The sequence below is a fragment of the Salvelinus namaycush genome, chromosome 18 (genome assembly GCF_016432855.1).
Source record: "Salvelinus namaycush isolate Seneca chromosome 18, SaNama_1.0, whole genome shotgun sequence".
Lineage (NCBI taxonomy): Eukaryota > Metazoa > Chordata > Actinopteri > Salmoniformes > Salmonidae > Salvelinus > Salvelinus namaycush.
In genome coordinates, this window is record NC_052324.1 from 4,175,129 (window position 1) to 4,187,108 (window position 11,980).

An 11,980-nucleotide genomic window follows, 5' to 3' on the forward strand; every position below is an offset into this window, starting at 1 on the left:
TGAAGACGTGTGTTGTTCTATGACTTTGTTGTTCTATGATTTATTTATTTTATATAAAGGATCATTTCATATTTATTTGGTATCATTTTTTGCCCTACACTTTTCAGAGAGCTGCGTCAGCTAGAGCAGTAAAGTACACTGACGAACAGTCATGGAAATTATCAATGAGCGTGTCACCAGCACGGTGGCTGTGCGTGCCTTCAAGGCTATGGTGAAATGGATGGCATGACAAAGGACTATGAACACATCAGCTGGCATGGCATATTAAAGTGAAGAAGAACTGGCACCAGAATCATTCATCCACCTGTCTTGTCCGAAAGTCTACCAACATGGCCGTTTATCGAAGGATGCCATAACCATTTGAGATACAGACACATAGTTGGAGCTGGTATGATTGATAGGACACAAACACATGCAGGGAAACATCTCACTTCACTTCAGATAGGGCCACAAAAAATACTCACGACTGCCTAGTGCAAAACTTTTGTCTGCAAACAAAATTGACACAAACAACTCCCCAATGGTCAGACACATGTGGTTTGCACTTCCATGCCATGTAATTATCTCAAACTGACAAAACAAACAAAATTATACACAACCAGACACTTGAACAACTGTTAGTCTGTGTCACCCAATTACAGAGTCCTGAATGAACAGAGCTAATCCACCACCATTAGAAATCACTTACTGCATCTTCACACATGTATTTTTTTAACCAGGCAAGTCAGTTATCAAATTCTTATTTTCATTGATAGCCTTGGAACAGTGGGTTAACTGCCTTGTTCAGAGGAAGAACAACAGATTTTTACCTTGTCAGCTCAGGGATTTGATCTTGCAACCTTTTGGTTACAAGTCCAACACTCTAACCACTAGGCTACCTGCCGCCCCAGTGACATCCCCTCTGCTATCAGGCCTTGTCTGATATCTCTGTACCCAGACTTGCTGTGGGTGTGTGTGTGTTTATCTCCTAGGTGTGTAGTGGAAAGATGTCATTGACCTTGGATTAAATCACCAACGCTTTCTCTTCAATTCTCAGACTAAGAAAGTGAGATGAAACGTTGGTGTGAAATTGCAAAAACCAAATTACAAAAACCCTAGCTACTTAGATGTGTTGTTCTTAAATGTTGTGAAATGATTTTCAACTTGGCATCTGTTCCAAAGCTGAGATTACCCTCGCTAGCTACACCATGTACCTGTCTCACCTTGCCCCGTGCCGCTGCCTGCCGTGCTGCTATGATGCTCTGCTATATTTACTACACATTACAACTCATTGTTAATAATCATTCCGAGGATTACCTGGAGGTAGTCACATGATGTGTGGCGAGCAAAAACTAAAGCCAAACTATCTGGCCAGGCCTGCACCCTGTTGGAATACTGTTGGAACACTGGACACGCAGACAGACATGGCGAATAATGGCCCCTCGTGCATCACCCCTCCTTCCTTCTCTGCCTGCCACCACCCCTGTCACCTGATCCTGGCGGTATGGGGAACGGCTGTCATGTCTGTCCCCTCCCCGCACACACACCCACCCACACAGATACAGACAGTCTCTCTCTCTCTCTCTCTCTCTCTCTCTCTCTCTCTCTCTCTCTCTCTCTCTCTCTCTCTCTCTCTCTCTCTCTCCAATTCAATTCAATTCAATTCAATTCAATTCAATTCAATTTCAATTGAATGTAAGGGGCTTTATTGGCATGGGAAACATGTGTTAACATTGCCAAAGCAAGTGAGGTAGATATTATACAATATATATATTATATTATATATATAATTATATAATAATAATTATATAATTATATATATTATAGAGATATTATCTCTCTCTCTCTCTCTCTCTCTCTCTCTCTCTCTCTCTCTCTCTCTCTCTCTCTCTCTCTCTCTCTCTCTCTCTCTCTCTCTCTCTCTCTCTCTCTCTCTCTCTCTCTCTCTCATAATCAGGGGGGCACAGCTGTGGCCAGGGTCACCGAGGGCTGTAGAGATCACTCGTGGAGGATGGCTGAGGAGCTGGAGGTCACCAGTGTCGTAATTATACGCCAGAGGTGGCCCGGCATGGAGCACTCCCATTGATTTTTATGTCACACAGGATGGAAATTCATGGATGAGATTTATTTCCGGAACCGATGAAAGATTTCAAAGTTGCCTGGTACAAGGTCAGGTATCATCATTTGATTGATTTTGGCACGATTATGTTTTTATGTGTGGAAATTAATTAATTCAGAGATTTTGATAGACTGTCAAGTGTGTTTGGGAGGATTTCGATTCCCAAATATGGAGACGTGACTGAAGTTCAAATCATCACAGCCCCAAATTCAAGAGCTTACAATCAAAATCACTGAATATGAAATAATTTACTGTAGCACATGCATGACTAAAGGATTTAATGAATAAATCAACTCTTTAGTCTCATTTGTGATTATCTGACCGCAAACCAATTGTCTTATGATAAAGAGCTTATACCACACTAAGTCCTTATTGTAATTTCTGTGTCAAACCTATTTCATATCATTACAAGGGAGGTCAAGGTTCCGGACCGATTCTAGGTGGATCATCAGTCACTTTTGACATTTAATATTGAGCCCTATGTGCCTGGGTCAAAAATAGTGCTTTACATATGGAATAGGGTGCTATTTGGGACGCAGCCCTGGTCTGAGGCACATTAGGGAGCGCAGAGTGAGTGCCTGAGACAACTCATCCCCATGACAATATGATTGGAACCAAACCCATTGGAGACGTTTATCCCATCACTTATTGCTATTTTTTCTTGTAATTATTATGGAGATTACTGTTAAGGGTTGTTCATTGTTTGCTCACAACCATTAAAGTGACAGATCATTGATAGATACAGGGGAGAATGATTTATTACTGCAATTCCATTGATTTAACACAGAATGTATTGTTGTAAAATAATTGTATGCAATCATGCTATATAATAATATGATGAGTTCCTATCTAACGCTGAAATATCAATGTGAGCAAAAATGTACAGAAATGAACAATTATTTCTTACACATTGATGTTGCATATCTACACTAATTCTAATTCAATTTTTCCCAGAATTGATTTACTATTTTTTCTAAACATGTCACACATCTCCCTCTCCATGCACTAATGCAGGTCCATGTGAATCCTAATGTGTGAGTTCTCAGATGTGTTGCTGTGCTGATGATGTGTGATGTGTGAGATAGTAGGGCTGAACACCATGACCAGGGCATGCGTTGGTTGGTTCCCAGCTGTGAGCTAGCTAGGGTTCTGTCCCCATCTCTTCTTCATCCATAATAGATGAGGGGGGTGAAACGTCCCAGGGGTCTGTCCTCTCCCTCCCCATCTCGCCAGCTGTTCTCAGCCAGGGCCCCATTTGCATGCATGCTTGTCCACTTGCATTCATTATGCTGACAATGCAGCTGATCCACTACGGCAAAGCACACACCACAGCCGCTCTCACCAGGCTTCTATGGTACACATAGGTTAGTAGCACAAGGCCTGAACTGGCTCCCTTCAGGAAGTGAAGTAGTGTACCTTTAGACAGTGTTGCACAGTACCGCGAAGATCACCTTCTAATGGGCCATCTCTTAACGCCTCTGGAGATCAACTGCTATCCGCACACATCTACAGATACATGATAAGGCCGGGCAGGCTGGCTGGCTGGCTGTACATCTCCTACTACACCCAGATAATGTTATGTATTTCCTCCGCCCTGACTAGATGGAACAATCAGAGGGGTGCTTTTTAATGGGGCTGGCTAGTGAGGTTTACAGCCTTGCATAATGAAGTAACAAATACAGCTAGGATTATAGTGCAGCCAGGGATACCGTTGTCTCGGCTGGTGGACTGGAGATAGAGACCCTTGTGTCTTCATCTAGACTGATCTAGAGTGGCCCATGGATGATGTCTGGTGGGGGTGGCCACAGAGGCAGCCCTTCAGCTCAGACTGAGTCAATGTTCCCTGAGGTCAATCTGCCCTCCTCCCCCCTGCAGATGGTGGAGTACCGGAGCTTTTCCCTGAAAACAACTAAATAAATGAAAACTTCACTAAATAGTCTGAATGAATAAAAAATGTGACTCTTGGTTGACTCCATGTTGATGTGCATCAGAAAACATGTCTCCATCCATAAAGTAAGCCTCTCTAAGCAGTCTGTGTAACAGCTTTCTTCCTGGGATGAAGGAGAGGACCAAAATGCAGCGCAGTTAGTGTTCAACATGTTTAATTAAACAATAAACAATGAACATTAACAAATAACAAAATAACAAACGTGAAAGCCGAGACAGTCCTATCTGGTGCAGAACACAAACACAGACAGGAAACAACCACCCACAATCCCCAACACAAAACAAGCCACCTTTATATGATTCTCAATCAGGGACAACGATTGACAGCTGTCTCTGATTGAGAACCATATTAGGCTGAACACAGAAACAGACGAACTAGACACACAACATAGAATACCCACCCCAACTCACGCCCTGACCAACTAAACACATACAAAACAACAGAAAACAGGTCAGGAACGTGACAGAACCCCCCCCTCAAGGTGCGAACTCCGGGCGCACCCCTAAAACTCAAGGGGAGGGTCTGGGTGGGCATCTGTCCGCGGTGGCGGCTCCGGCGGTGGACGAGGACACCACTCCACCACTGTCTTTGTCCCCCTCCTTAGCGTCCTTTGAGTGGCGACCCTCGCCCCCGACCATGGTCCAGGAACCTTCACCAAGGCCCCTCCTAAATAGAGGAGACAACTCAGGACCGAGAGGTAGCTCAGGACAGATAGGTAGCTCAGGACAGAGAGGTAGCTCAGGACAGAGAGGTAGCTCAGGACAGAGAGGTAGCTCAGGACAGAGAGGTAGCTCCGGACAGAGAGGTAGCTCCGGACAGAGAGGTAGCTTAGGACAGAGGGACAACTCTGGACTAATGGCAGCTCCGGACTGAGTGGCAGCTCCGGACTGAGTGGCAGCTCCGGACTGAGTGGCAGCTCCGGACTGAGTGGCAGCTCCGGACTGGAGGGCAGCTCCGGACTGGAGGGCAGCTCCGGACTGGAGGGCAGCTCATGACTGAAGGGCAGCTCATGACTGAAGGGCAGCTCATGACTGAAGGGCAGCTCATGACTGAAGGGCAGCTCATGACTGAAGGGCAGCTCATGACTGGAGGGCAGCTCATGACTGTAGGGCAGCTCATGACTGTAGGGCAGCTCATGACTGGAAGGCAGCTCATGACTGGAAGGCAGCTCATGACTGGAAGGCAGCTCATGACTGGAAGGCAGCTCATGACTGGAAGGCAGCTCCTGACTGGCTGGCGGCTCTGGCAGCTCCTGACTGGCTGGCGGCTCTGGCAGCTCCTGACTGGCTGGCGGCTCTGGCAGCTCCTGACTGGCTGGCGGCTCTGGCAGCTCCTGACTGGCTGGCGGCTCTGGCAGCTCCTGACTGGCTGGCGGCTCAGATGGCGCTGGGCAGACGGATGGCTCAGATGGCGCTGGGCAGACGGATGGCTCAGACGGCGCTGGGCAGACGGATGGCTCAGATGGCGCTGGGCAGACGGATGGCTCAGATGGCGCTGGGCAGACGGATGGCTCAGACGGCGCTGGGCAGACGGATGGCTCAGATGGTGCTGGGCAGGCAGGCAGTTCAGACGGCGCTGGGCAGGCAGGCAGTGCAGGCAGCTCAGACGGCGCTGGGCAGACGAGCAGTGCAGGCGGCGTTGAGCAGACGAGCAGTGCAGGCAGTTCAGACGGCGCTGGGCAGGCAGGCAGCTCAGATGGCGCTGGACAGACGAGCAGTGCAGGCGGCGTTGAGCAGACGAGCAGTGCAGGCAGTTCAAACGGTGCTGGGCAGGCAGGCAGCTCAGACAGCGCTGGACAGACGGCGTTGAGCAGACGAGCAGTGCAGGCAGTTCAGACGGCGCTGGGCAGGCAGGCAGCTCAGACGGCGCTGGACAGACGAGCAGTGCAGGCGGCGTTGGGCAGACGGCCGACTCTGACCTGCTGAGGCGCACAGTAGGCCTGGTGCGTGGTGCCGGAACTGGTGGTACCGGACTGGAGACACGCACCTCAAAGCTAGTGCGGGGAGCAGGAACAGGGCACGCTGGACTCTCGAGACGCACAGGAGGCTTGGTGCGTGGTGCCGGAACTGGAGGTACTGGGCTGGAGACACGCACCACAGGGAGAGTGCGTGGAGGAGGAACAGGGCTCTGGAGACGCACTGGAAGCCTGGTGCGTGGTGTAGGCACTGGTGGTACTGGGCTGGGGCGGGAAGGTAGCGCCGGATATACCGGACCGTGCAGGCGTACTGGCTCCCTTGAGCACTGAGCCTGCCCAACCTTACCTGGTTGCATGCTCCCCGTAGCCCGTCCAGTGCGGGGAGGTGGAATAACCCGCACTGGGCTGTGTTGGCGAACCGGGGACACCATGCGTAAGGCTGGTGCCATGTACACCGGCCCGAGGAGACGTACTGGAGGCCAGATATGTAGAGCCGGCTTCATGGCACTTGGCTCAATGCTCACTCTAGCCCGCCCAGTGCGGGGAGGTGGAATAACCCGCACCAGGCTATGCACCCGTACAGGAGACACCGTGCGCTCTTCCGCATAACACGGTGTCTGCCCGTACTCCTGCTCTCCACGGTAAGCATGGGAAGTGAGCGCAGGTTTCCTACCTGCCCTCGCCACACTACCCTTTAGCCCCCCCCCCCCAATAAATTTTTGGGGTTTCTTCACGGGCTTCCAGCCCCGCTTCCGTGCTGCCTCCTCAGACCACCGCTCCTGGGCTTTAGCTGCCTCCATCTCTTCCCGAGAGCGGCGATCTTCTCCAACCTTAGCCCAGGGTCCTTCTCCGTTAAATATTTGCTCCCATGACCATTCCTCCTGGTACCGCTGCTGCTGTCGCTGCTGCCCGTTGCCACGCTGCTTGATCCTTGTTTGGTGGGTGGTTCTGTAACGGCTTTCTTCCTGGGATGAAGGAGAGGACCAAAATGCAGCGCAGTTAGTGTTCAACATGTTTAATTAAACAATAAACAATGAACATTAACAAATAACAAAATAACAAACGTGAAAGCCGAGACAGTCCTATCTGGTGCAGAACACAAACACAGACAGGAAACAACCACCCACAATCCCCAACACAAAACAAGCCACCTTTATATGATTCTCAATCAGGGACAACGATTTACAGCTGTCTCTGATTGAGAACCATATTAGGCTGAACACAGAAACAGACGAACTAGACACACAACATAGAATACCCACCCCAACTCACGCCCTGACCAACTAAACACATACAAAACAACAGAAAACAGGTCAGGAACGTGACAGTCTGAGAATATCTATGGTATTTCTGTAGTGCCTCCTCTAATTTTTATATATATATTGCTTATCTATTAATATATTTTTTCTCAGTGCAGTGAATTACTGGTGTCATAAACTTTTTTTTACATTTTTTGCCCTCAGAACAGCCTCAATAGGTAAGGGAATGGACTCTACAAGGTGTCGAAAGCATTCCACAGGGATGCTGGCCCATGTTGACTCCAATGCTTCCTACAGTTGTGTCAAGTTGGCTGGATGTCCTTTGGGTGGTGCACCATTCTTGACACACATGGGAAACTGTTGAGCGTGAAAAACCCGTTGCAGTTCTTGACCAACTCAAACCAGTGCGCCTGGCACCTACTACCTACCATACACAATACATGTCTCAATTGTCTCAAGGCTTAAAAAACCTTCTGTAACCGGTCTCCTCGTCTTCATCTTTTTATTTAACCTTTATTTAACTAGGCAAGTCAGTTAAGAACAAATTCTTATTTACAATGACGGCCTACACCAGCCAACGCTGGACAAATTGTGTGCTGCCCTATGGTACTCCCAATCACGACCAGTTGTGATACAGCCTGGATTCAAACCAGGGTGTCTGTTGTGATCCCTCTAGCACTGAGATGCAATGCCTTAGACCGCTGTGCAACTCGGGAGCCCAATTCATTTACACTGATTGAAGTGGATTTAACAGGTGACATCAATAAGGGATCACAGCTTTCAACTGGATACACCTGGTCAGTCTATGTCATGGAAAGAGCAGGTGTTCATAATGTTTTGTACGCTCAGTGTATATTGCAATCTAGTTCTCTATATCTCTAGTTCAATACTTCAAACTGCTTCTCTGGATCTATTTCAATTATACATTTCAGAATCAAAATCTGTACTAAGCAGATGAAATCCTCCCAGTGGTTTTTTCACACGATTGGAAAAACATGTGGTCTTTAACGCAAGGGGCACGCTGAAGAATGTACCCTTGCTAGGGATGGGGGAAAAGTGTGACACCAATCAGGCCCCCGAGGACTGGAATTGCCCAGGCCTGTTCTAGACGATTCTGTGCTTCCAACTTTGTGGCAACAGGGGAAGGCCCTTTCCTATTTCTGCATAGCAATGCCTCCGTGCACAAAGCGAGGTTCATACACTTTGACATGTTGAGTTGATATTTTTGTTCAGTGTAGATTCACAGTTGCCATCGAAGTCATTCCAAAGGGTAGGTTGAACAGAGCAAATTAAAGTTAACCATACTCTATAAGCCATATATCATAATAATACTATTTAGCCCTACATAGCATTTGCAAATGTTAATACGATATCTGAATGAGAGTGAATAACAAAATCAATGAGGGCCCCCAGGAAGTCTGGGCCCCTGGGCACGTGCCCTGCATGCCCGGTCGGTAATTCGGCCATGATTACTACAAGTTTATATAGCTGGCTAGACTAACTACACTAATTTACCAATCTAAAAACTGCCATGGGCTCATTAAGTGACTGTCAGTGACTGACATAACAAGAGAAAAACTGCTGATGCACACCCAAGTTTTGAAATTGCACCGTATGTATTCTATTAGTCTAACTCTCAAAAGTAAGTTTAGACCCCGACTGAGTCCCTACGTTTTATTTGTATTATTATTATTTGGTGCCCTCGTACTGTATGTAGCTAGGGCCCTGCTTGCACTACGTACCTTTGATGTAATCTCAACCGCATTCCAGGTCATTTGGTTGTGTTATTAGATGAAGCACAGTGAGAACACATTAAGTTGTTGTGCAGATTCAACATATCTGACATTGTATTCCCATTTGACCTTTGTTGCACAGTGATCGCACATTTAGATGACAACTAAACCAAAAATCAGACATTGTTTTTTTCCACTGGAATTTTGGATGGTTTTAGATGGTTGAAAGTATAGTGATGACACATTGGGAATTCAACAAACTTCTGGCCGTCGCAACCAAATATTACCCACATTTCCATGTTGAAATTAAGTGGTGTGCCCAGTGGGATGGTAATTCATATTGGCTGAATGGGTAGTAATCATGCACGCTGGAAAGCGTTCTCCATCATGCACGTTAAGTTACTCACACCTCACGCAGCTGCCGACCCTGCAGTGCCTCAGCCAAGCACATTATGGCATTATGTAGAGTAGACTGTAAGCACTGCAGACTTTATGTGTTGTCAGACCTACTCGTTTAGCGGAGAACTGTGGCTCTAGTCTCGCACACATACTTCACACCTGTTAATATTATGACATGTCCATGAGGCGATCATAGCACAGCAGCATCACAGAAAGAGGAATGAACTCTTCTGCAGTAAATGGATGATCCTTTTACTGGTGCACAGTCATATTTAACCATGATCGCCACTGCAGCATTGAGAGCACGCTAAGCTATAACTTACTTTAACTTGACAGCAACAAAGCTCTTTTATCCACTACGTCAACATGGTACCGGAAAATGTTCATCAGACAATATAGCCTACTTTAGTAGCTATTTATTTAACATAATTCACAGTCTTTTATTAGTAGTGTAGGCAAAACGTGCAATTTGCATGATCTTGTTGTGACGACCCTCCCACTCTGTCTGCCGTATTCTTTCTGTCACGCCCTGACCGTAGAGATCCTTTTTATGTCTCTATTTTGGTTGGTCAGGGCGTGAGTTTGGGTGGGCATTCTATGTCTGGTGTTCTATGTTGTCCTTGTTTTGTATTTCTATGTGTTTGGCCTGGTATGGTTCCCAATCAGAAGCAGCTGTCTATCGTTGTCTCTGATTGAGAACCATACTTAGGTAGCCTGTTCCCACCTGTGTTGGTGGGTAGTTGTTTTCTGTTTTGTATGTATACCTTACAGGACTGTTTCGTTTCGTTCTCTCTCTTTGTTGTTTTTGTCATTCAGTGTTCAGTTTATTTTATAACATTAAAATGAACACTTACCACGCTGCACCTTGGTCCTCTTCTCCTTCTCCCGACGACGTTCGTTACACTTTCTCGCTGCTCTTGTTTTCCTTATTAGAATGTTCCGTGGGCGGAGCTGGAAGGGTTGTCAGCGAAATGGGTGTGTCCCGGGGATAAATATACCTTTCCCCCATACATCGAGGAGACTCTCTCCACGCAGACACACATTTTTGCTGTGGCATTTTAGGGCTTCTATGTGTTCATTTGTTTTGGCACCTCTCTACACCCCTCATTATCATCATCTATGCACTCATCCACTCACTTACACTACTGACTACACACACCATTGTCACTTGTATATAGCTTATATATAGCTTATATACACTGCTCAAAAAAATAAAGGGAACACTTAAACAACACAATGTAACTCCATGTCAATCACACTTCTGTGAAATCAAACTGTCCACTTAGGAAGAAACACTGATTGACAATAAATTTCACATGCTGTTGTGCAAATGGAATAGACAACAGGTGGAAATTATAGGCAATTAGCAAGACACCCCCAATAAAGGAGTGGTTCTGCAGGTGGTGACCACAGACCACTTCTCAGTTCCTATGCTTCCTGGCTGATGTTTTGGTCACTTTTGAATGCTGGCGGTGCTTTCACTCTAGTGGTAGCATGAGACGGAGTCTACAACCCACACAAGTGGCTCAGGTAGTGCAGTTCATCCAGGATGGCACATCAATGCGAGCTGTGGCAAGAAGGTTTGCTGTGTCTGTCAGCATAGTGTCCAGAGCATGGAGGCGCTACCAGGAGACAGGCCAGTACATCAGGAGACGTGGAGGAGGCCGTAGGAGGGCAACAACCCAGCAGCAGGACCACTACCTCCGCCTTTGTGCAAGGAGTAGCAGGAGGAGCACTGCCAGAGCCCTGCAAAATGACCTCCAGCAGGCCACAAATGTGCATGTGTCTGCTCAAACGGTCAGAAACAGACTCCATGAGGGTGCTATGAGGGCCCGACGTCCACAGGTGGGGGTTGTGCTTACAGCCCAACACCGTGCAGGACGTTTGGCATTTGCCAGAGAACACCAAGATTGGCAAATTCGCCACTGGCGCCCTGTGCTCTTCACAGATGAAAGCAGGTTCACACTGAGCACGTGACAGACGTGACAGAGTCTGGAGACGCCGTGGAGAACGTTCTGCTGCCTGCAACATCCTCCAGCATGACCGGTTTGGCGGTGGGTCAGTCATGGTGTGGGGTGGCATTTCTTTGGGGGGCCGCACAGCCCTCCATGTGCTCGCCAGAGGTAGCCTGACTGCCATTAGGTACCGAGATGAGATCCTCAGACCCCTTGTGAGACCATATGCTGGTGCGGTTAGCCCTGGGTTACTCCTAATGCAAGACAATGCTAGACCTCATGTGGCTGGAGTGTGTCAGCAGTTCCTGCAAGAGGAAGGCATTGATGCTATGGACTGGCCCGCCCGTTCCTCAGACCTGAATCCAATTGAGCACATCTGGGACATCATGTCTCGCTCCATCCACCAACGCCACGTTGCACCACAGACTGTCCAGTGGTTGGCGGATGCTTTAGTCCAGGTCTGGGAGGAGATCCCTCAGGAGACCATCCACCACCTCATCAGGAGCATGCCCAGGCGTTGTAGGGAGGTCATACAGGCACGTGGAGGCCACACACACTACTGAGCCTCATTTTGACTTGTTTTAAGGACATTACATCAAAGTTGGATCAGCCTGTAGTGTGGTTTTCCACTTTAATTTTGAGTGTGACTCCAAATCCAGACCTCCATGGGTTG